At 41.5% G+C, this 24,382-nt stretch overlaps 1 long non-coding RNA gene across 1 annotated transcript; it reads left to right on the forward strand.

Annotated features, from left to right (window-relative positions):
- Positions 1 to 230: 230 nt before the first annotated feature.
- On the forward strand, positions 231 to 24,087 carry LOC111094403. The gene is made up of 5 exons (XR_005385007.1): positions 231 to 441; positions 14,902 to 15,018; positions 17,937 to 18,267; positions 22,501 to 22,602; positions 23,478 to 24,087. It is a non-coding gene; the product is annotated as an uncharacterized LOC111094403 (long non-coding RNA).
- The last annotated feature ends 295 nt before the right edge of the window (positions 24,088 to 24,382 follow it).

Here is a 24,382-nt window from a genome sequence, read left to right on the forward strand (position 1 = left end):
TGTTTGAGAAAAAAGAATGAGAACAGCGTGTCTCACCTGGCAGCTCATTCAACAGCTACAATTTTCTTTCTACCCAAACTCTATAATAAAACGGAGGGAAATTTCTCTCCCTATCCCCAGGCAAGGGACAAATAGGAAAGTGGAACGTGGCACGGAATAACATGGGTCATCCCCTCAATTACTAATGTTTATTTCTGCCTTCCCCAGACTGTCAATTGCAGATAAACCAGCTCACACACACTTCAGTGAAAACTCAAGGTCAACAAGTCCTCTGATTTAAGTATCAGTGGGACTTCTAGGACTATACTTTTTCACCAACTAAAGGGTGAGAACTTGAATATTTTTCTGTGACTTCTAAATAAATGACATCTGTCTCCAACCTGGCCTTCAGCACGGAACAAAGGAGGGAAAAGATTGAACTGAAGACTCCCAAGAGTCAAGGTAAATTCCCTTCTCTCCTGAGACATTTTCCGATTGAAAGGGTCTGTCATGATGGATGAAGGGGAGGGTGGCAGGGGGTATTACTGTGGAAGGAAAGCAGTATTAAAATTCAAAGCCCAGATATTTATCTACAAAGAGCATCCATAGGAATCAACAATTTAAAGCAAATTATAAGGCATTCGAATTTATCTATTCAGCAAGTAGTAACTTAGGGCCCACCCTGTGCCAGACTCTGTCCCAGGAATGAGGAATAATACATCAGTAAAGGAAACAAGTCCTGGCTTCTATGTGGTTGACATGCCGGTGGGGGAAGATATATAATAGCCTATAAAAATGTACTCTGTCAGGTTGTCATAAGTGCTAAGAAGAATTAGTCTGGGAATGGGGATGGGAAGCGACTTGACAAGGTGGTATGCTTTTTTAGACGGAGTGCTAATGACTGGCCTCTCCAAGAAGGTGATACCTGAGGGAAACGAGGGGCTGAGCTGTGTAGATACCTAGAGAAAGAGTGGCTCATGCAGACGGGTTAATATGTAGGGATGCCAGGTAAGATACAGGATTCCAGTTTTAATTGGATTTCAGATAAAAAGCTTTTTTTTTTTGTATAAGTATGTCCTAAATATTGCATGAAACACGTTTATACTAAAAAAAAAAAATCATTTACCTAATATTCAACTTAGACTAGGCATGCTGTATTTTTATTTGCTAAATCTGGCAAACCTCACCAAATCTTGAGGAAACAGTATGGTTGTGTTTCCAGAACACCGAGAAAGCCCAGGAATGTGAGCAAGGGGAGCCACAGGAGCTGAAGCCCTAGAGGTGGCAGGTGGCTGGGTTTCAGAGACCCTGGCAGGCAACTGTAACAACTTTGGCTTTTCCTTTGAGTGTAACGGGAAGAAGCCAGTAGGAGACTTCAAGCAGAGAAGTGTCAAAATCCATTGATTTTTTTTTCCAACTGTTTAATCGATTTCATTCAATAGCCATTGAGACAAATTATTGAATACCTATTAGCTTTATTGACCTAGGACAGTGTTGGGGTCCTGTTTTTGCTTTCCAGGTCCCCATCCACTATCCAGGAGAGAAAACGCTTAACCAAACAGGTAAATAACAATATAAACAGTTGGGTCAGCATGGGTGGTTTTGCTCAGAGTACCATTGGTGGATGGATTACCTGGGCTAGAAAAGTCTGGGAAGCCTTTTGGAGGAAGCTAGACAAACTGGGCCAGGAAGGATAGATGAGAAGGTTCCTATTTTCCTTCTATTTCAAGGCAGTAGGTGTTGTTCTTTAAGATATGGATGGAGCCCTGGGGGGGTATTTTGGCCTCTGCATCTCTAGTGTTCTGGGGATAATGATCCTCGCGCATGCCATCCCTAGACAGCACTTTCAAAACTGAATGAATGGACTGTGGGATAACCATCAGTCCCCAAGTAAAGGGCCAGAGGGCCAGAACTCTGAACAGGGTCAAAGTATGTGCCATATGCACAGCCCTTGTCTAGAGTAGGAATGTGGACTCCAATAAATGTACATTTAACAAAATAATCCCTACCTTTCTTAGGGATTCTTGCCTCTGGGAAGTTAGCACCCTGAAAAATTCCCTCTGCCCCAGAGAAACTTATAAATGCTTGTGGAGTAAGTAACCCAACTTTTGCATCGATTTTCAGAAAGCACTTTAAAGTGTTTCTAATAGAATAATCAGCTTCATCAATTAGCTTTAACTTAACTCATTTTTTTTTTTCAGACTCCTTGAGTAATCACAGGAGAGATCACATGTTCTGTGGCTTCTTTAAAATGGTCTGAGAATCCCAGAGAAGGGCCATGCTTGTAGTCTGGAGCCAGAGGACCAGAGGGGACCAGAGCCTAGGTCTTAAGTCCTGTAGCACCTGTGCCAGCCTAGGAATACAGTCAGTGTAGACTCTCTTTTCTCTATTAAAAATTTCAATTACTGTAATGGCCGGTTGGCATTCTCTGAAGATCGGCCAGAAACAAATTCATGGAAACTCCCTGATTTCGTTTACTAGGCCTGTTGTAACAAATGACCACACACTGAGTGGCTTAAACCCACAGAAATGGATTCTTGCACAGTTCCAGAGGCCAGACCAGAGTCTGGCAGGGTCACACTCTCTTCATTCTTTTCAGAGAGAATCCTTCCTTGCCTTTTCTATCTTTTGGTGGCTCCAGGTGTTCCTTGGCTGTGGCAGTATCACTCCAATCTCTGACTCTGTGGTCACATTGCCTCTTCCTCTTCTGTCCCAACACTCCCTGTCTCTTATAAAGACACTTGTCATTGGATTTAGGACCCACGTGGTTCAGCTCAGTTCAAGATCCATAGCTTAATCACATCTGCAAAAACCCTTTCCTCAAATAAGTTCACATACACAGGTTCCAGGGGTTAAGATGTGGATATATTTTCTGGGCGGAGGGATACCATTCAACCCACTACATTGCCCCAGCATATAAAAGTGAAGGGGTCGAGAGAAAAGGAAGGTACCTGAAAGTGAAAATGTGTAAGAAAATTGCTGGCATTGTGTAGCCTGTGCATACACACACCATAGCCAGTGCTGGGACTGCCCTGTTCACAGCGCCTCAGTGGCCACCATTTCCAGACACACCAATGGCTTCCAACCTGTAAGCTCCTCTCGCTCTGCCCAAGGGTTTCCTCTGGTTGCTAGATTGTGTTTGGCCTATGAGCAAGTGAGACAGGCTAAAAATACCAAGGAATTAATGCTCCAGGGAAAAGACTTCAACTGATGATGGATAGGATGGAGGCGTCCAATACCCCAGCTTCCTTACCCTCTGGTGGTACAACTTGGGGAGAGTAAACTACCTGCACACAAATACTTGGCTCAGGATCTGCTCCAACAAGAACCCAGCAGAAGATGCTTAAATATATGTGCTTCCATTTACTGAGTACTTTGATGTCGTTGTGCTAAGAGCTGCATCATACCTCATTCACTATCAGCATAGCCAATGGAATGCCACATTATTATCATTTTACAGGTACAGAATCAGAAGCTCAGACAATGTAAGAACCTCACTTAAGAGTTCACAGGTGATAGTAAATGGAAAGCTAGGATTTGAACCGGCTCTATGAGGCTTCAAAACCCAAGCAATACCTTCTTCCTTTATGAAGGCTCCTGTCTTGGGTTTCTCAGGAAACAGATCCTGAGATGGAGATTGGTGTATGGAAAGTCCATTGGGAGTATTATCAATATCAATAATACTGGGAAATAGATGAAAGCAGGCTTGGTCATAGGGAGAAATTGGACTATGACACATTCAGAAAAGCCTCATTTTATTCCATGGGGAGCTCAGAAAATGGAATAGTCCTTCAGAGTTGTCCTGCCTTGAGGCAATGCGCCTTGTTCTTTATACCCTCCCAGGATCATCCAGTCATTGGATGTGGGCTGCTAGGGAGAAGAAGCATGACCTCGGGTGAGGTAACTCTACTTAACAGAGGGCAATTTCTAGGGAAACTCATCTGAAAGTTTTCTGCTGTCAAAACTCCCAACAAGTGGGGGAATGGCTTCTCTAACCTTGAGAGGGAGGATCTGAGTGTTGTACTAAAATGTGCTCTACTATCTACCCTTTACACTGCTTAGGTCCAGTTTTTTCATACAATATCTTCTGGGAACAACTCCCACAGGACTCTGTAATCTCTTTCCTTGGGTAAACTTACAAGAAAAAAATTACTAGGGTGATCTACAGGCCCCACCATTATAGCTGGTCTTAAAACTGCAACTGAGCTGCCCATTCTAGGTTTATCAGTATAACTTACTCTCAGCTGCCATTTCTGCTGGTTTGAGTGATTTACCTGGTGGGATAACCCAGAGCCTCAACCTAAAGGCCCTGAACACTGGTCGATATGCCCTTCTCAGGCTGTGCTTTCATACATTTGTCCATTAACTATCAAAACTGGTCAGGGAGTATCAAGAGAAGCTCAGCTGGGCCCCCTGGGTGCCAAACGCAGTCTTCTCTCCCCTTCATGGGGTAACAGCAGCCTCACCTCCTCCTGATGATCAGAATCAGTCACTCCTACCAGACTGGAAATAACTTGCTTTGCCTTGTTTCTTAGCATGAAAAGACTAAAAGGACTGGATGTAGCCTAGAGGCTTAAAGTTGAGTGGGACTCTTGCTTTGCCCCTGGTACACGTGTTTCTACTCTAGGAACTAAGATCTTTAAGTCCACAGAGACTGGAATTCTTAGAACTCAAAGCACACTACTAGGCATGACAATAAGTGGGATCACTCCTACTCTCACCCCTTGGTTCTGGGCACATAAATTCTACCTTCTGTGGACCCAACACCATATAATGGTGATTAAGTTGGAGTATATGCTAAATCCTGGGGCCAGGAGGCACCCTTGTGGGCTGTCATCTCCAAGCTGGCACCTTAACTGCACCCTCAAAAGTCTGTCCCATTGCTCTCTTAGGCTGGTAGTTTCTAAGTGGTTCAGTAAGTAATGGAACCGGTAGATCCCATGGTCATATGACAACTTCCATATCTCCTAGATCCTCTAAAATGTGTTTATATGTCTGTCAGAATCAACCACTGTCCCTTCCATGATGGAAAAGGATGATGTCCTATCACAGCAGTTGCATCAGAGGCTTCGACCAATCCCACAGGGAGCCAGGGAGCAAAAATAGGCCCTCAGGGTTGTCTTTATTTAAGGCAAGAGGGCTTCACCTTCATATTCACTCCCTTGCCAACCAGTCATTGCATGCTGGCCGTCTCCTGGAAGGCACGAGAGTTTGGGAGAAGCAGCTTCCTTAGCTGACACAGATTTCCAAAGAGCAACTCAGCTGACAGCTTTCAGCCCCCAACTACCCCAACAGATGGGGAAGGATCTGGCAACAAGACATCCACTGGGCTGTTTATCTTCTGTGAGTGGGGCTGTTGACACATTTTTGCTGTTGTTTTTCCTCCCTGGAGAAATGGATTGGCCCTGAATGGTCCTTACTCGGGCAGTTAGCAGATTGTTGGTGGTTGCAGCAGGAATTATTTCAATGGAGTGTTGGGAGGATAGAGGAATCCAGAGAATTAAGAAGTAACTCTGAAATTAGGAGCCTGAGCTAACAAGTCTAAACCTCTCTTGCAAGGAATTTTGCTGAGAAGAAGGAGGATTCTATAGATTTGGGGAGAATGAATTAAAATACCCTTCCTTCCCCAGTGAGTACACTTGCAAAATAATGGCTGGGGTGATAAGGGAAAATTGGAAGACTTTTTTTCTCTGTGTGAATCTAATTAGTCCCCGGGGGAACTGAATCTGTAGCTCCAGCTTCATTAGTATCATCCCAGCTGAATCAACTGGCTGGAGAACAACCAGGCTTCGGGCAAGCTATAACAGTCAAATCCAAGATTATCTAAGAGGTCAAGTTATTTACTGAGCCAGACAGACAGGGTGGTTTATGTTCATGTTATCTACAAAACGGTTACATCATAATGTGTGAGGTCTGACACTAGGGAGTCAGTCTACTGGCGGTTGGCTGAAACTTTGAGAAAGTATTCTTATTTAGGTCCAAAAAGGAAAATAATTTTTTTTAAAAAAGAAGATAACCATTAGTGCCTCTGGGATATCTTGATGGGACAGATTTGAAGAAGGTCAATGGGTTCAGATGTGAGTAGGACTTTCCATGTCATCAAATCAGCAAATCCAATGCAATTGTACTTTCTGAGCATCATTTTTCTATTTTGTGTGTAAAATATGGAGAACCAAGCTCATTATGTTCTAATATAACTGATGAGGGAGGTGGAATTTTCATCCACTCATGAATGATTTGAATAACTTCCTAAGTCCTGTGTTTTATAATTTCTTCACCTTCTAGGAAGATGTGTTCTCAATTTAATCAGGAAGGGTGAAGTCTTCTAGAGTAGGGCTAGGAGGTTAGGAGAAACTGAGCGACCTTAGTTTCTTATGTTGTTCATGGCAGTTGGAGGGGTGGGGGAGAGGATGGGTAAGAAGGTGGGTTTCATTCTAAATAACGGGAAGCTCCTCCTTCTTATGACTATACGAATTATTGTCTTGAATGAAGAGTTGAACCAGGTATGTATGGGAGTCAGGCATGGTTCATCCTTGGACATCAAAATATGTCCTTCATCAGCATGACTGGCCTCATGCTCAACAACATTGAGAGCACCTCGTCTGGAATCGTCTCACGCCCCTCCAAACTCTTCTCATGGCTATCTCTTACGCATCCTTCAGATCTCTGAGCTTCAATGCCCCTCCCACCGAAAGTTGAGAACTATCATTTGGCAGATAACAGCTGTATCTAAAGTCAATACTTCCCTGTAATTCTCTCTCAACTGTTTCCTTTGTAGCACATATTCCAGTTTGCAATATTTATTTATTTACTTCCTTATTTATTTTTACATGTTTACCTATCTCAGTCACTTGAATGTAAGCTCCATAAGGGCAGGGACCAACCATATTATTTCACCAATGTCTAGTGCGTTATGATTAGTCAATAAACTTACATTGATTGAATAAATTGTACTGAACAGATTTGGCCTGAAAGATTCATAAGTCAATGGCAATACTTCATTTTATTTTTTAAAGATTTTTTTTAAGTGGAAGAGTCTTTTTTTTTTTTAAAGAATTTTATTTACTTATTCATGAGAGACACACACAGAGAGAGAGAGAGAGCAAGAGAGAGAGAGGCAGAGACATAGTCAGAGGGAGAAGCAGGCTCCATGCAGGGAGTCCGATGTGGGACTCGATCCCAGGACTTCAGGATCATGCCCTGGGCCGAAGGCAGGCACTAAACCACTGAGACACCCAGGTGTCCCAGGAGTCCTTCTTTAAAAAAAAAATTTTTTTTTAATTTATTTATTCATGAGAGACACACACACAGAGAGGCAGGGACACAGGCAGAGGGAAAAGCAGGCTCCCTGCAGGAGGCCTGATGCGGGCCTTGATCCTAGGACCCTGGGATCACACCCTGAGCCAAAGGCAGACACTCAACTGCTGAACCACCCAGTTGTCCTGGTAATACTTTGTTTAAAAGTCAAGATATTGAGCTTGGTCTTAGCTCTGCCATTAACCAGATCTGTGACTTTGGATATGAGCTTCAACCTCTCTGGGAGTCATCTATAAGATGGGAGGCTAAAGAGATTCATCCTAATTCCAGAGTTATGTGACTAGAACTGAAACTGACTGTGATTATCCTGGAGTTCTCGGAGTGTGTTCACACAGTAGTCTCACCTCAAAAGTTTCTCTTTCTAACTGGTTTATATACCTTATTATTCTACGGAGCAGCTTGTTTTGACCCAAGTCATATTTAAGCCAAAAGTGAACAAGTCTTTATTGCAAATATATGTCCATGTAATTAAATTCCAGTACTCATGATTTCCCAAACTACTTTACAGAGAGAATATGGTCATCAGTCTAGAAATCCCCAATACAAATTAAATTAAGCAGTAGGGCTCATTCAAAACTATTACAAATGATACAGGAAACTCAAAGCTTTCGTGATCTTTTCAAAATATTTCATATCTTTGAAGAAATAACAGTATTTACTGGGGTATCAGTTTGTTCTTTCATGTTAAGAATAGAGATATTGAAAAGTTGAGAAATATCCTTACAGACTTACTGGTGAGGACAAAGCCATAATCATCATATTTATTTTTTGACCACAGAGAAGTAGTCATCAGGGTTCATGGAAACACATGACCCAGACATGAATTGCCACTTGAGCAAATGGCATTGGGCTTAGGTCCCTTTGGACAGGTTGATGCCACTTTCACAGTGTCACAAGGAGAAGGAAGTCATGTCTGACTTTTTAAGTGTCTGTGTTATGAGCAAATCTTTTCTGGCATTGAGATGTTTGCTGGTACCCAGTTATTCATTTCACTACTGTTAAAACTCTAGTGGTGGCTTTTAGTCGGAAAAAATGGAAAGCAAATCCCAGCATCTGTCATCATTATTAGCATTATGTATATTTTCCTAAGTAAGTTGGAATCAAGTGTTTAGTTGACTTAGAGGCATTAAATACTACTCATTGCCCTGAACTTCTGAATCAAGGATGTAGGTAACAGGTTGAAAGTAAGCTCAGGTGCAAGGACTCAAAAGACCATCTCAGCTGAGAACGGCTGGCCTAGAAGTGAGAGCTCCTACAAAAAGTGGCCAGACTTATTCCATGTGACCATGGATGACCTGGTGCTTTTATTAATAGTGCACTGTGATGGGGCCTTCAGTTTGGATTTACATGCAGAGAGAGATTAAATGCATTTCTGTGTTTTAAGGGAAGTTAGAAACCTATAAACCAACAGGATGGGTTCCAGAAGAAGTTGACTTCTTTAAGATCTGAATTCCACTGACATTGGCTAGACAGATCTTTGAGCCAGTGGCTAAGGATGGATTTATTCAGGCCTCAGCTTCAAGTCTCAGTAAGAACAACAACAACAAAAAATGTTCCTACATGTAAGTAAACACACTTTGAACTCTGGTTAATCTGCCCCAGGCAAAAATATTTCTTTCCAACCTCTCTCTCTTAGAACTCATTAAGAGGTCTTCTGTCCTCCTCTTCCTCCTTCTTCTTTCCTTGAATCCTCTCCTGTCTTTGCTCCTTCCTTTACCCCACAGCCTTTTTTGAAAATTACTCCAGAGTGCCAAACTGTTTGCCTTGCTGATTCTTTATTTCTGCACAAGAGGATTCCCATTTCTCTCAGCCTCAGAACTTTTTAAAAACATGAGTTTTAAAGATTCCCTTCTATATATGTATGTATATGTATGTACATGTATATATGTACATATACATATGTATATATACATAATGTATAAGAAATGTGTGTATATGTATGAAATATAGGATGCTTATTAAGTATAGAAGCATAAATAAGATGTTATTTCTTTATAAATTAAAGATATTGTGGGTGACAGTTTGCATATTTGCCTTTTTTTTTTTTTTTCAGACTCTCAGGACACTGGTACATCTCATATCCTCTCCAGCCCCCATTACTGAAATCTATCCATGAGTTTGAGGCTTTGGTTTGTATTAAAAGGCTATCATGTTAAGCTGTTTAGTCACATACAACAGAGTGAAGGAGTTTCTTTGCTCCTTCCTAAGAGTAAGTTTTGCTAGGGCAGACTGTTGAGGAGACATACTAAAATGGGAACTGGAAGATGGGAAGAATTGTAAATGATGAGTAAGCCAGGGCTTCTAACCCTCTTCCCCTATCCCATCTCATTACCTTCTCAGTTTCTGCCAGAAAGAAATGATCCGTGTCCAGTAGATTAGCCTTCCTCTGTTTTTCTCAGCCTGGCCAAAGACTAAGAAACCCTAGGTTACTTCTTTCTTCTGGTATACTCTATTCAGTCATGTTTTGTTCTCTACAACATGTCAGGCATTATATTAATTGTTGGATGAGCCTTGTCACACTAAGCACACTCCTGCCTTCCCAGGGCTTATAAACCAGGATCAACAGGAAACAGGCCAATAAATACACCTATAATCAACTATGGTTAACACTATGAGGGAATTTAATGGGGCTCTGTGATAATGAGTGACATATTATTATAAATGGGGCAAGACAGCTTCTCTGTGGAGGTGAAAATGTATGAGAGAGAGTCCCAACCACATGAACAGGAAGATGGGTGCTCTAGGCAGGGGAATAGCAAGTGTGAAAACCATGACTCAGAGGGCAAGTCAGAATTTTAAGAATGTTAACTCATGAATCATTGGTTCTACTTGAGTCTTGAGCAAATGTCTTCAGGAATTGAGTGTTCATCATTAGGTGATTTATAGATTTTGTACCACTTGACTAGTTCTTGGGCTGAGGAATACTCAAGTAGTATAGTAAGATAGTATTTTAAAAATATTTTTCTTAACCGTATTTTAGGAAATTACAAGCTGGAGAGGATAAAAGGGAAGTTTCTAAGGTCTAAATGAAACATAATTACCCAGGGGTGCCTGGGTGGCTCAGTCGGTAAGTGTGGGACTCTTGATTTCTGCTCAGGTCATGTTCTCAGGATCCTGAGATCAAAGCCCCATACAGCCCCCCATCAGGCTCCACAGGTGGAGACTGCTTAAGATTCTCTCCCTCTCTCCCTCTGTCACTGCCTCTCTCCTACCCTCCCTCTCTTCATCTAAAAAAATAAAAGAAACATAATTTTTCATAAAGTAAATTAAAAACTGTTTTCTTTGAACTCTAGGCATTGTGTCTCATTCATCTTTTTTGTTGTTGTTGTTGTTCTTACTACATTTCTGAGTGCCAGCTTTCAAGTCTCCTTTCAGCAAACATCTCAGAGTGGAGTGATACTACTTGGAGAGAAGAGGGTTTGCAAATGTGCTATGGGTTAGCACAGGCATTCAGAGTCCTCGGTTGTAGCTTGTGTAAGAAAGAGGAGGCTGGCTGAGCTCTGAGCTTACCTTCAGCTCAACAGCACCTCTGCTAGTCAGTGTATTTTATACTAGCCCTCTCTTCTGTGTGCCTGCACATCTCTCTTCCTTCTGGAAATTGTCCCTCCCACCACGTTGCCATGTCGTTGGTCCCGTTTGCCTTGACTCTAAAGTGGGCTCATGACCTAAGATTGGCCAATCAAAGTGGACCATTACTCTGGCCATGGTGATTGGTTCAGCCATGAGCACATGACTCCAGTAAGAGCCTAGCACTCTTCAGCCAGATTTGATATGTGAAAGCTGGAGGAGATTCTCTCCTTCTAGGATAGGAAGCTTTAAGGACAAAATGGGTTTAGGATCATGAGCAGACATCTGGCTTCCAGATGGAGAAAGAAACTGACGTTAGCACCCAGCAGAGGTGAGTGGAAAGACAGAGATGGAGAGAGGGAGGGAGAAAGTTCAGGCATGGAAACCTGAGCCCTGATTTCCCCATACCTGAAGTAAGATGCATTTCTCAGACTTCCCAGACAACGCTTTACCTTTTAGACTTAAGTGCTAGTTTGAGTTGCATTTGCATCTCTCTCAACCAATATATACTTTCAAAATTATATATATATATATATTTCAAAAGAGTATATATGTATATTTCATTTTCATTCAAATATACATATATATTTCATTTCCACTAAATCTTGCTATACAAAGTAGATGTAAATTCATGTAAACTTTCCATTCAGCAACAAACATTAGGAATTTCTCGTGTAGGACAGCTAGATAGTTTTCTTGGACTCGCTCAGATTTGTAAGAGAAGACTTTCAATTCTTTAAGTACAGATTATGATCCAGAAGGAAAATCAAAGGGTATGTTTGCATCTGTGATAAGAGCAAACAATGTTAAGAATGAGGTGCTTAATGGGAATGAATTTTCCTTTTGAATGTACTTTATTACAACCTTACTGTGTAATTGGAGGTATTATTTTCAGACAAAGCTCTGTTCTCATCTATAACCAGAAAACTATCATTTTCTTAGGTTGAGAAACAAGCAGAAATACTTTTGTTTTGTTTTGTTTCCTGGATTTAAAAAGAAGACTCATAAATTGGAGAGGTTGGTGGTCTGTATTTGTGACTTGTGCAAACTGCTTCCACATCTTCCTGAACCATCAAAGGACAAATCACTGTTGAAAATAGTGGGGTTGTTGCAGGCCACTTAAGGCAATCCTGAAGATGAGTCATTAGATTTAAACCCCAGGAAGTGAAGACTCAGAAGGAGAGGAGATGGGTCCATGACCTCCATTTCCATCCTTGTCCACCACAGGGAAGAAAGAAAGCCCTACACATGGATAAACTGGAAATCCTGGGTGGGTGTGGAAGAGCCTAACTTTAGACTTGCTTCTACCATGGTTAGGAAATGAAAGTGCATTATCATCTTTAAGTTTCCTTACTCAAGTAAGACTGTCTCAGGGCTCTGGTGAACCATAAAATATCTTGGATTAATGAAGCAGCCAATAGTAGACATTTTTAGTAATCTTAGTACTCAAAGGCTTGAAATTCCACTTAGGGAAAATGCATTGAGTCTTTGGGGAAATAACCATTTGGCTTTGTAATTCTAATTGTATTTCTGCAAAGTCAAGTGGGCCTGGGAAGTCCCGGAACTCTGTTTTATAGAGTGATACTCATTGTTGTTGGTTTTGTTTCTCCTTCCTCTTTAGTCATTTAGTGAAAATGACCAAATACAATATTATAAAGCTCTGAGGCAAATCAGAAAGTACTCAAGCTGGAAGAGAACTTAAAATTCCCTTTCTAGATGAAAAAAGAGTATCTCACGGCAGTTGTGAGATTTGCCCAAGGTCTCATAAAGGTCTGATAGTTTTTAGGGGTGGCTTCATCACCAGATAACTACATCAGCCTTTCTTAAAATATGTGTATTGTAATACTGGTGAACAGTTGTCCTGTGCAAATAGAGTTTGCTAAACAAATGGATTTGGGAAATAGCACACTGTAGCTCTTCTTGGAACATACTAATGACCCAGATGTTTCACAGTAAAAAAAGAACAAGAAATCATTTCTCTATATTTATCAGAGAATTTGCCCAGTAAATTTGACCAAGAAACCCTTGTTCTGTGTAACACCTACCAACATTTTTTTCCTTTATTTTTTTTATTGGAGTTCAATTTGCCAACATATAGCATATCACCCAGTGCTCATCCCACCAAGTGCCCCCCTCAGTGCCCGTCACCCAGTCACCCCAACCCCCTGCCCACCTCCCCTTCCACGACCCCTTGTTCGTTTCCCAGAGTTAGGAGTCTCTCATGTGCTGTCACCCTCACTGATATTTCCCACTCATTTTCTCTCTTTTCTCCTTTATTCCCTTTCACTTTTTTTTTTTTTATATTCCCCGAATGAACAAGACCATATAATGTTTGTCCTTCTCCGATTGACTTATTTCACTCAGCATAATACCCTCCAGGTCCATCCACAAACACCTACCAACTTGAATAGATCGAGTTTTCCATGCAGGAAAGACTGATACGTCTGTTTGCTGTTTGCTCTGCCACATGAACACATGCTCCTGGGTACATTTTTAACTTTGTTCTGGGCTTTAATGGGCTAGTTTAGATTTTATGTAAAATGCTAAATTAAAAAATTAAATTTTCTACAGAGGAAAGGTTTTCAAACATATTGTTTCTGGTACTTTTACAGTATGACTTAGGAAATACCAAAGTGCCATAACCCAACGAAATTCAGCATGTGGTTCTTGGAATCAAACAATCTGACAATTAACTGTCTGAGTAAGCTTGAAATATGAACCCATGAGTCAGCATGACCAAGCCAACTCTGCATGGGTGTGCCTAGCAGACCAGGAGTTGTTAGTTACCCTGAGTGGACCTATTAGCCAACATTTTACTAAACATCTTCCAGTGACATTGCTAAATCTTTCTAGAGCTCACCAATTCAAATGCCTTGGGGCAAGAGCATAAATGGATAAAAATGTAATATAGAGTGGTAGAGACCATATTGAACTGAGGAGCACTTGACCCCTATAAGCAAAAGAAAACATTTTTATAATTTCTTCCAAACAAAATTTATTTGGGGGCTGAATTAATTATAAGCCATGATAGTGTGTAATCTCTCCTCTGTCTTGACCTTAAAAGGAGAAGCAAGGTATCAGTAACACCAGCTAGAATGATCCTAGAAAATACTGGCATTTTGCGAGCTAGTAAGATTAGAGAACTGAGTAATTGGTTTATCAACATCATGGTTTTACAATTCATGGGTATATTCAGCTTTATCTTATAAACAATATGCAGTTTTCCATTCCCATGAAATTGGAATTTAGCATCCAAACTAGATTGATCATTATCAATTCTTCCAGTGATTCAGAAGACACTGGGGGAAGCTGGCAATGCTTCTGGGGCATCATTTTGTCCAAGAGTCCTATTGTACCAGGGAAACTCAAAGGAGGTCAGGTGCAGGGATTCTTCATTTGATAGTACAAGTGCTAATAGGAAGTTTGCTGTGTTGAGATCAGACTTGTGGAATTTTCTGGGAAAATCAAAACACCATAACTCAAAACAAGAGAAGATTGCTAAAAAGTGATTGAATAGGTGAAAATTGGTAATCACCTAGAAAATTAGAAGGAGATGGCCTAATTTCACTTGTAGAATTGTAGAAATTACCAGAAAGCTGCTACAAAAAGTAGGTTTTCGGGAGAGAGGGTTGTTATTGAAAGAATTTCTTTTTGGAAAAGGTTTTAAATTAGGATAAATGCCTGTCATCAGTAATTGTGAAAGTGCATGCCTTCCTAGACACAGAAAGAGCCATGATCCATGCAGGTTGCATTCTGATTCAAGAACATTACTAAACGTCTTCTAAGAGCTTATGAACATGGGAAAATCCACTTGTGAGTTTTCAAAGGGCGCTGATGTTTCTTCTTTGGCTTCAGCAAACCTCCCACAATACCTGTTACTATGTAGTACCCAGAGTAGGCACTTAACACACAACCAAAATGTGTTCCTCAGAAGAGCTGGCTAGCGCGGACTGAGCCCTTGCTGTGTATGAGCAGGGCGTTGAACTGAGTGCTTTATATACAATGTCATGAATTCTTCTGGCAACTCCTATTTTACAGATAAGGAGACTGAATTTCAGAAAGAGTGGGCACCTCATCCAAAGTGATATAACAAGCTAAAATGACAGAGTCAAGAGCTAATGCCCATATGCTTTTCAACATATCGTGTAACTAAATGTAAGTTTACAAACATGGAGATGTTTGAGGAACAAGTGGGTTTGCGAGGTGGGAGGAGAGGAAAAGCTACAATCTATAGGAATAATTGGACTGCATTTGGGAAGGTGTTAATTGCGATGAGACTTGAGGAAAGAATGAAAAAGCTATAGAGGGGTGAGAGGGTGTTACTGATTAAGATTACAAAGAGCTCAATGTCACCCGTCATATCTGTGCTTTAAAATCAGGTAATGCAACTATTTGTAGCTATGAGGCTGGGAACATGTTGAAAGATTGGGTCAAGAATGTGCAGTGGGTCAAATAGTGATACTCTACCTACCCTAAAAAAAGAGATATGTCCGAGTTCTAAACCCTGGAACATTAGTATATGATTTTAGAATAAGGGTATGAATAGAAGAGAATCTTAGAATAAGAATATGATCTTAGAATAAGGGTTTTTGCAGATGTAATTAAAGTAAGAATATCCAGATGAGCTTATGCAGCGTTAGGGTGGGCCCTTAAACCTAATGCAGAGTGTCCTATAAAAGATGGAAAATAAGACACAGACACAGAGGGAAAGCCATGTGAAGACAGAGGCAGATATTGAAGTAATTTGTCCCTAAGCCAAGGAATATCACAGATTTCCAGAGCCCCTAGAAGCTAGGAAAGAGGTATAGAAGACGTTCTCTCTCAGCCTCTAGAAGGAGCCAGTCTTTTTCATGCCTTGATTTCAGAATTCTGACCTCCAGAACTATGGGAGGATAAATTTCTGTGTTTTAGCCACCAAATTCATGGTACTCTGTTATGGCAGCCCTAGGACACCAATTCAGGGTGTCTGTCAAATATGTGTCTGTGGACCTGCTTCCTCTAGCTCTCAGGTTTCTCTCAGGGTTCATGGAGCTTCTTTAGAGAAATATGAACCCATGATTTGGGAAACTGAGCTGTGTATTCTGGTTTGGAAGCTAGAGAAGATATATTCTTTAAAGTGACCTCTCAGGTGGTAGCTTTTATGTTCTCACTGTAGAATTGTCTAAACTGGCCCCAGAACCCAGACGATTAGTTTGCATTCTCCGACTTCTCATCTTGATTCTTCTTTATTTCCTTCTGTGGTTTAAGCTCCAGCAATGTAATCAATATCCGTCTCCTGGGTGGTCCTGGACTGCACCATCCCTGCTTTACGCAGGTGTTCGCCAGAAAGATGGAGCAGTCTGCACCTTGGAAATGTTACAGACTTGAGATATGCTAAACCCAACGGACTAATATCACAGCGGCTTTCCAGTTTTTCTATCCCAGAGGTTGTTGCAGATTCATCCTTTGATGTCAGAGAGTTAGTAGACACCCCACAAAGGGTTAATATTCTGGCATCGGAATATTGAGACTCCTGATGCAAAGCCTCAGTGGGCACCAGCAGCAAGCCTACTGGGGAAACAAACCCCCAGGGCTCTTAGAAGAGGCTCCGAGACACACCTTTAGTGTTGCCATAGATGCAAAACAGACACCAAGGGTCTGCATAAGCTGAAGCGCTTTATCCCGGTGGACGGATCTCCCGACCTGTGCTACCCTGACAGGTTCCTGTGGGTGCAAGGCTCAGGTACGATGTGCAGGGATGAATAGGTATGAAAATGAAGTATGTCCACCATATCAGAGATTCTGGGCTGTGAACTGTCCAAGTCACTTCAGACCCTTTTATTTCCTCTTCCACTCTGTTCTCGTAAGGTTTAACTGAGGTCTTATCTCTGCAGTATTCATCTCTGCTATCTTTTGAAAACATCTGCTGTCTTTGCTAGTAATGAGGAGAAATGTGCTGTTAGCTGGTGAAGAAACAGTGCTGTTTCCACCCTTATTAATGCTTTAAAAAATCCAATTTACTCATTCATTCCAGTTTTTCAGCAAATATTTATCAATAACCTCTTTGTGCAGTTCTCTTTTAGGTAGAAGAGAGAAGGCAGGGATTTTAACAGACCACATTTTTTTCTCATGGAGCAGCTAGGCTGGTGGGGAAGAGACTGACAACGAAAAAAGAAATAAATGTGCACTAGTTCAGATGGTGATAAAGGGCTAGGAAGAAAAACGAGGTAAGGTAAGTAGGGAGAAGATGTTGGTAGGGGTCTTAATTAGCTTAGGCTGCTATAACAAATGCCATAGACCGAGTGCCTTAAACAATAGAAATTCACTTTCCCATAGTTCTGGAGGCCGGGAAGCCCAAGATCAGGGTCCCTGCTGATTCGATTCCTGGTGAGGTCTCTCTTCCTAGTTTATAGACAGATACTTCTTCACATGGTGGATAGGGGGCACTTATAAGGACACTAATCAGATTGAGTCCCCATCCTTATGATTTCATTCAACATTAATTATTTCCTTATTCCAAGTATAGTCCTATTGGGAGTTAAGGCTTCATTACATATGAATGCTGGAGGAACACAAGTCAGTCTATCACAATGGGACAGTGAAAGTTGCTGTTTTATGTTGGGTGGTCAGGATAAGCTCTCCTGACATTCGATCTGAGAGCCAAAGAAGTGAGGGAAGGAAACCTTGTTGGTAGCCAGAGTCTGCTTTCCAGACAGACAAAAAAGCAGAGTCTCTACAATAAGAATGTGTGTGGGGAGTTTGAGAAACAGCTAGGAAACCAGTGGGTGTGGAGTTCAATGAGCCAACCAGAGAGTGCAAAGAGTTGGACTGAGGAGAGCTGCAAGGGTTGGAGCCGATGGCACACCACTTTGTAGATCATCGTAATACCCCGAGTGGAGGGGTGGCATGGTCTGACCTAAGCTTCAGAAGGATCCCTCTGGTGGCGATGTGTGTACTTCTCTCTCCCTTCTTCGAGTAGTGGGTCTCAAAAGATGGCTCACAACACTTCTTTCCAACCTGCACATGCACATCTCTCCTCATATCAAGAAATAGAGCATGTTTCCTCTCTTCTTGAATCTGAGTTGTTCTTACAGTTGGCTCTGACCACAAGGATGCAGGGAAAGTGACATCATTGGACTCCTGAGTCTAGACCTGAAGAAGATGGACCATTTCTGTTTTCTGCCTCTTGAAACTCAGCTGCCATGCTATGAGGAGCACAAGGCCCAGGGAGAGGCCACGTAGAGGAAAACAAGGAAGCTGCAGTTGGCAGCCAGGGGAGCTCCCGGATAGCAATTGGCACCACTGGTCAGCTGCTCTCTTGGACTTGCCAGCCCTACCGGCTCCCTACACACCTGTAGCCTGAGCCAGTGTTACATGGATCTGAAGAGCTGCTCACCTGAGCCAGCCAACACATAGAGTCGTGAGGTAATAAAATAGCTGTTGTTTTAAGCCACCAGTTTTAGGATGATTTATTATGCAGCAGTGGGTAGTTGAGACACCACTTCTCATCCCCCTTTCCTTTCCCTCTCCTGTCTACCTCCCTCCTTCCCCTACCCCCTCCCACTTTTCCCTTCCCTCTTCCCTTCCATTTATTTTTCTTTCCTTTCCTTCTTTCTTTTTTCTATTATCTTTCTTTCCTTTTTATCCTCATATACCATCATCTGTTCATTCTGTACATGTATGCTGAGCCCATGTAGGGAAAAAAAGGCTAAATTCTTATGTCTAAGAAAATATTTACTAAAGAAGGGAAATAGCTGATAAGACGGGGTGTGTGGCTACCTATATATCACAGAATAGAAGAAGAAAGAGTTGAGAAAAATATAAAAATTGAAATAATGTATTTTCAACGGTTCTTGGTCTGAGATCAAGCTGGTTGTCCCAGAACTTATTCTTGCAAGTCTCCCGGGGATTGGGAGAGCACTGTAGTGTCTCATCCTTCCTGGAGCAGGAATAGGACTCTGAAGGCTGAGGATGTCATTGCTCTTTTAGAATCTTGACTTTAGTTACCATTACCCTAAGAGTAATTAGCTTTCTCCTGATGCATAATAAATTTCCACAAATTTAGTAGTTTAAGACAATACCCATTTCATAAGCTCTCATTGTCATAAGTCAGAAGGCACATGCTAGGTTTTCTGATGAGTCCCAAAGGGCTGAAATCAATACATCAATCAAGCTGAATTCTTGCTTGTAGGCTCTGGAAAAGAATCCACTTCAAGTTCACTCAGATTATTGGCAGAATTCAGCTTCTTGAAGTTGTAGGATTGAGGTCTCCATTTCCCTACTGACTTGCAGCCAGAGGCTGTTCTCAACTTCTTCTAAGCCACCCACAGTCTCTGCCACATGGTCTCCTCCACCTACTGGTTAGCAAGAGTACATGGCATCCTTCTCCAGCTCCCAATCTCTGACCTTGTCTTCTGTGATGTGCTGGAGAAATTCTCTCCTTCTAAAGGGCTCATGTGATTAGGTCAGCCCTACCTGGATAATCTCCCTATTTTAAGGTAACTATGTCATATAACATCACTTTATCATGGGAGCAAAATCCACCATATTCACAGTCAGGTGCACTGTGCAGAGGGTACATACTGGGCGTGGAGGAGGGGACCATCTAATAATTGTGGTAAGCAGCACCAAAACTTGACAATTATTAGTGTTTTAAAAGATTTCACTCTTTAAGGAGCAGGAGGGCCAGACAATGAAGCAAAAGTCTGTGTGGACCGTGCTTGAGTTTTATTTGAGTACATAAGCTGATATGCATAGATACTTGTTTTTTTTTTTTAAAGATTTTATTTATTTATTCATGAGAGACAGAGAGAGAGAGAGAGAGACAGAGAGAGGCAGAGACACAGGCAGAGGGAGATGCAGGCTCCATGCAGGGAGCCCGACGTGGGACTCAATCCCGGGTCTCTAGGATCACACCCTGGGCTGAAGGCAGCGCTGAGCCACCCAGGTTGCCCGATACTTATTTTTTTGACTAAAGAAAGCGGAGAACTTTCGTTTTGTCTTCTTTTTGTTGGTGGGTGTCCACAAGTGGGGGAAGAGAATAAGAAGACAACTTGGCCTGTACATTCCCCATTGCCACCATGAACTGACTCTGAGCCCCTACCAGAGAAAAAGGAAAGAGCACAGGTTAGAAGCAGAAAATGACTGAGTTCAGGGAATCAGGAAGACACCGATTCTGTGAGGATTGCTTCAGAATTTTAATAACAGAGTATGGAGACCTCGACGCCCTTCCAGCATACCCCCTAGCCTTCCATACCTATGTTAGCTTTAGCCTCACTTGGTAAAGTACCGAGAGGAACAGCAGTATGGCCAGAGCTCCAGGCCCTTGCAACAGCAGGGGAATGGTGGTGTCAAGGACAATCAATCCTGGTCATAGTTCTAAACAGGGAAGGTAAGTTTGAGTGGCTTTTTTAAAATAAAAGAGAAAGAAATATCAGTTGCATTTTATAATCCTAGCTCAGAATGGGAATCATGAAATTAATTTGTTTTACCATCTCTTATCCCTAGAAACAGTTTTGTCATTTCCTTTTCTAGAAACTGCAACGAAAATTCACAAGCTTATTTTGCTTTGTTGCTGATAACACCCATGAAACATTTTTCTTTGTCTGGCCCATCCAATTGTTTAAAGCCTTTCTGATTACATTACTTAGAGCTCTAGACTGCTTCCTCCTGGGTACCTGGAACCTTTATGAAGACTTCAGTTAGTTCCCTCATTTTAAAGACTGTCCAGACATCAACAGAAGATAATTGCCACATGCTGTGTTTCCAGTAGCATATAAATCACGTAAAAGTAGACAAGAATAATTTTTATATTAGTGAGATCTAAGAGCCCAAGGTTTAATTAAGTGAAACTTACTTGTAAGTTGTTCTTTTTAAGAATGGCTTCACTGAGCATCACCTGTCCCTTCTCTTGATCGTGAGGAGAGGCTCTGCAGTGTAGTCTCATTGGTAAATAAATGATGTCATTTGGCTGGGAGATTGAGAACGGGAGCGCAGTCTTGCCTGTGCCCAGGCAAAACACATGTAGGGCGGATTGACTTTCTCTCTATTTGTCGAGCTTACTCCTATTGCAGAGTCTTTGCGTACACTACTTCCTTTGCCCAAAATGCTCTTCTCCCAGGTCTCCAAAGGCTTGGCGATTTCCATCCTCCAATGGGTACTTCGCTGTTGCTGTTGGTCACATAGCCCTATTTTGTTTCCTGCATAGCATTTATAACTATCTGAAATCATCGTGTTGCATGTTTTCTTTTGTAACCTGCTGTTGACTGAGACCTTTTATATTACTTTTAAATAGCTGACTTAGGTTCAGAGCTGAGGACAAGCAAGTTGTTATATACCTCTGAATTCTAAAAATTGCCATAAAAGATCAGGCCAAGGTCCCTCCCTTGGGTAACTAAATAACTACAGATATGGCCCTGTTACCCACAACAGATTGGGGAGGGGGTTCTAGAAATGAATGGGGGTGGGGGCCAGGGACCACTGGCCTTGTGAAATGGTGGGAGGTTACTTCCTCCACTCCCATCACTATCCGGCCCAACTAGGTGACCCCAGAGTCTCCATAGTCTTGTTCCTAGAGCTGGAGATTTCATTGACGGAAGGCTGGTATCTCCTCATTGGTAGATGATAGATGACTGGCCAGCTGCAGAATGGGCAGTGTGGTGAGGGAGTGACTAGAAGAGTTGAATGTGTTCTGGGGGGAGCTGATGAACACAGAGTGTTAATTCCTTTTCACCTAGAATTACCTGAAGACAGGATGCTTAGTGGAGCAGATGGTACCAAAGGAGTGACTATGGACTGTGGTCTGGGGTACCTTATAAAACTGCTATTTCCCATGGACTCTAGAAAAGCTGGAAGAGGACCTTCAGGGTTCCTGATGCTCTCCATCAAGGAGCACAGAGGTCGGAGAAGAACACAGAGTTGCAGTCCTGACCAGGCAACAGGAAGATAAAGCCCTCTGGGGAATGTTGAAAGGGGTTCAGTGTCCTAACACACAAGCCATGGTCTATGTTAGGACCTGATCATTTAAAGACTGTTCTGTCTCACAGATGCTTTTCTAATGAAGCTTTATCAAACTGGCTCAGCTCAGAAGTAAGATATAATAGTGACAGGAGGTGTCAGCACTACACCATCAGCTAAAAGCTTTGTTTGCCTAAAGTAGGACATCTGGTCACTTCCTGGCATGCCTTGATGACCATTTCATTGTTTGGGAGGAGTTTCAGACATAGGAAAACATGTCTCTAAGATTTTACTGAGGCAGATATTTCTTAAATGTGAGGAAAAAGATTCTAAACAAGAGTATGACTCAAGAGGGAAGGGCATTTGTGAGAGTACATAAGGCAGGAAAGGAAGTCTCTAAAACAACCCAATAGTCTCCCAGGGAGTTCTCCAGTGAGTGTACATTTGAAAAGGTCATGTACACAAAAAATTGAATGAGCAAGAGATAACCAAGAATGAACAGTGAAAGAACATGTTGTAAAAGCTAATGACTAGGCTCAATTATCACTGTGAAAAGTGAAGGAAACAAAAGGCATGATGTCTATTCTCAGAAAAGAATATGAGAAAAATGGCTCAGAATAATGTTTTTGCAAAATGATGCAACATTAGGTGAAAGGAAGGTCAGTTTCCTTGCTTCTGTCTTCTTTCTGTCTCCTTGACCAGGAACAATGAACATCAAGCTGGGTGAGTATGGAAGAGACATTACTGAAAGAGACATAAGTTGTTCATAAATGGAAGATCTGTCATGTTCCTGGATCAATGAGGGTAGGTATTCAATTCTTGCCAAAGTTATGTATAGAATCAACAAAAATTCCAATTAAAATCCCCATAGGTAAATGTTCTCCAAAGCACATGTTGAAGAATGATTATTACAGCACAATTCAGGGTAGCTGAAAACTGGAAATAATCCAGCAGAATATTTAGATAAATTGTTGTGTAATCACACAGTGGAATACTATACAGCAGTGAGAAAGAGCAGCTACACTTTACAACATGAATGAATTTTGCAAACATAAGGTTTATTATAAAAGAAGCCAGACACAAAATAACACACACTGTATGACTCCATGCATAACAGGCAAAGCCAGTCTATACTGTTAGAAGTCAGATGGTAGCTACTGTGAGGAGTAAAGACTAGAAGGGGCATGTGGGGCTCTTAATTTAGAAACTGATTAGGAAAGTACCAATTTTGTGAAAATTCAGGCGTACACTTGTGATTTGTGTACTTTTCTGTAGCTATGCTATGTGCTAATGAGATGTTTACATCATCTACAAGTAAAGAACTAGTTCCATGGGATTTTGTTTTGGAACTTGACCAACTCTTCTGAAGTGTATATGGAAAATTATAATTGTTAGTGCATGTATTAATCAGGGTTCTCCAGAGAAACAAAAAGAAAATATATATTTGATTTATTATAAGAAATTAACTCAGTCAATTGACGAGTCCCAAGATCTGCAGTCAGCAAGCTGGAGTCTCAGGAGAGCCAATGGTACAGTTGCAACATGAAAGCTGGCAGCTGGGAGACCCAGAAAGAGCCAGTGTTTCTGTTTGAGTCTCAAAGCATGAACAGAATGTCCAGCTCAGAAGCAGTCAGGTAAGAGCAGTTTCCTCTTAGACTTTTTTTTTTTTTTCTATTTAGGCCTTCACCTGACTGAATGAGGATGACCCACAGAAGGAGTACAATCTGCTTTACTCGGTCTACTAATTGACAAACACCCTCACAGACACCCAGAGTAATGTTTGACTGAATACCTGGGTACTCTGTGGCCCAGTCATATTGATACATAGAAATCAACCATCACAGTCCAATCCCTGCCAAGTTGGCACCCAGGGGCATCTCCTTAAACCATACTTAATCTCCAAATAAAAACAATAACAAAGTCATAATTCCACCCAAGATGATACAACTATCCTATATATGACTAAAAACCCACTAACTAGTAAGGTTATAGTCCTTGCTCTTCTCCTTGACAATCTGTAATTTAAATACTATAATGAAAAATTAACAATATTTCAATATTATGATATAAATAATGAATATAATATTATGTTACATGATAAGGGAATAGGAGGAAAAAATAGAGATGTTATCTGTTATATACACTCATATGTGTAGCTATATTTGCACATGTATATGGTGAACATATATATGTTAAGATACATATTCAAAACAAAATAAGGAAAAAATACCCATGACAATTATAGTTCTCATCTCTGAAACTGGTCATGTCGTCTTGGCCAATATTTATAGCTACCTTCTTGGGACGCCTGGGTGGCTCAGCAGTTGAGCACCTGCCTTCAGCCCAGGGCCTGATCCCAGGGTCCTGGGATCGAGTCCCACGTCGGGCTCCCTGCATGGAGCCTGTTTCTCCCTCTGCCTGTGTCTCTGCCTCTCTCTCTCTCTCTGTCTCTCATGAATAAATAAAATCTTAAAAAAAAATACAGCTACCTTCTTCCACTACCCATTTTGTATTTCCTTTGACTTCAGCAAATGCCTTAGCTGGTCATGATTCTTCATCTGGTGGGATGACCCAAACCTTCATT

Source organism: Canis lupus, chromosome 37 (assembly GCF_011100685.1).
Source record: "Canis lupus familiaris isolate Mischka breed German Shepherd chromosome 37, alternate assembly UU_Cfam_GSD_1.0, whole genome shotgun sequence".
Classification (NCBI taxonomy): Eukaryota; Metazoa; Chordata; class Mammalia; order Carnivora; family Canidae; genus Canis; species Canis lupus.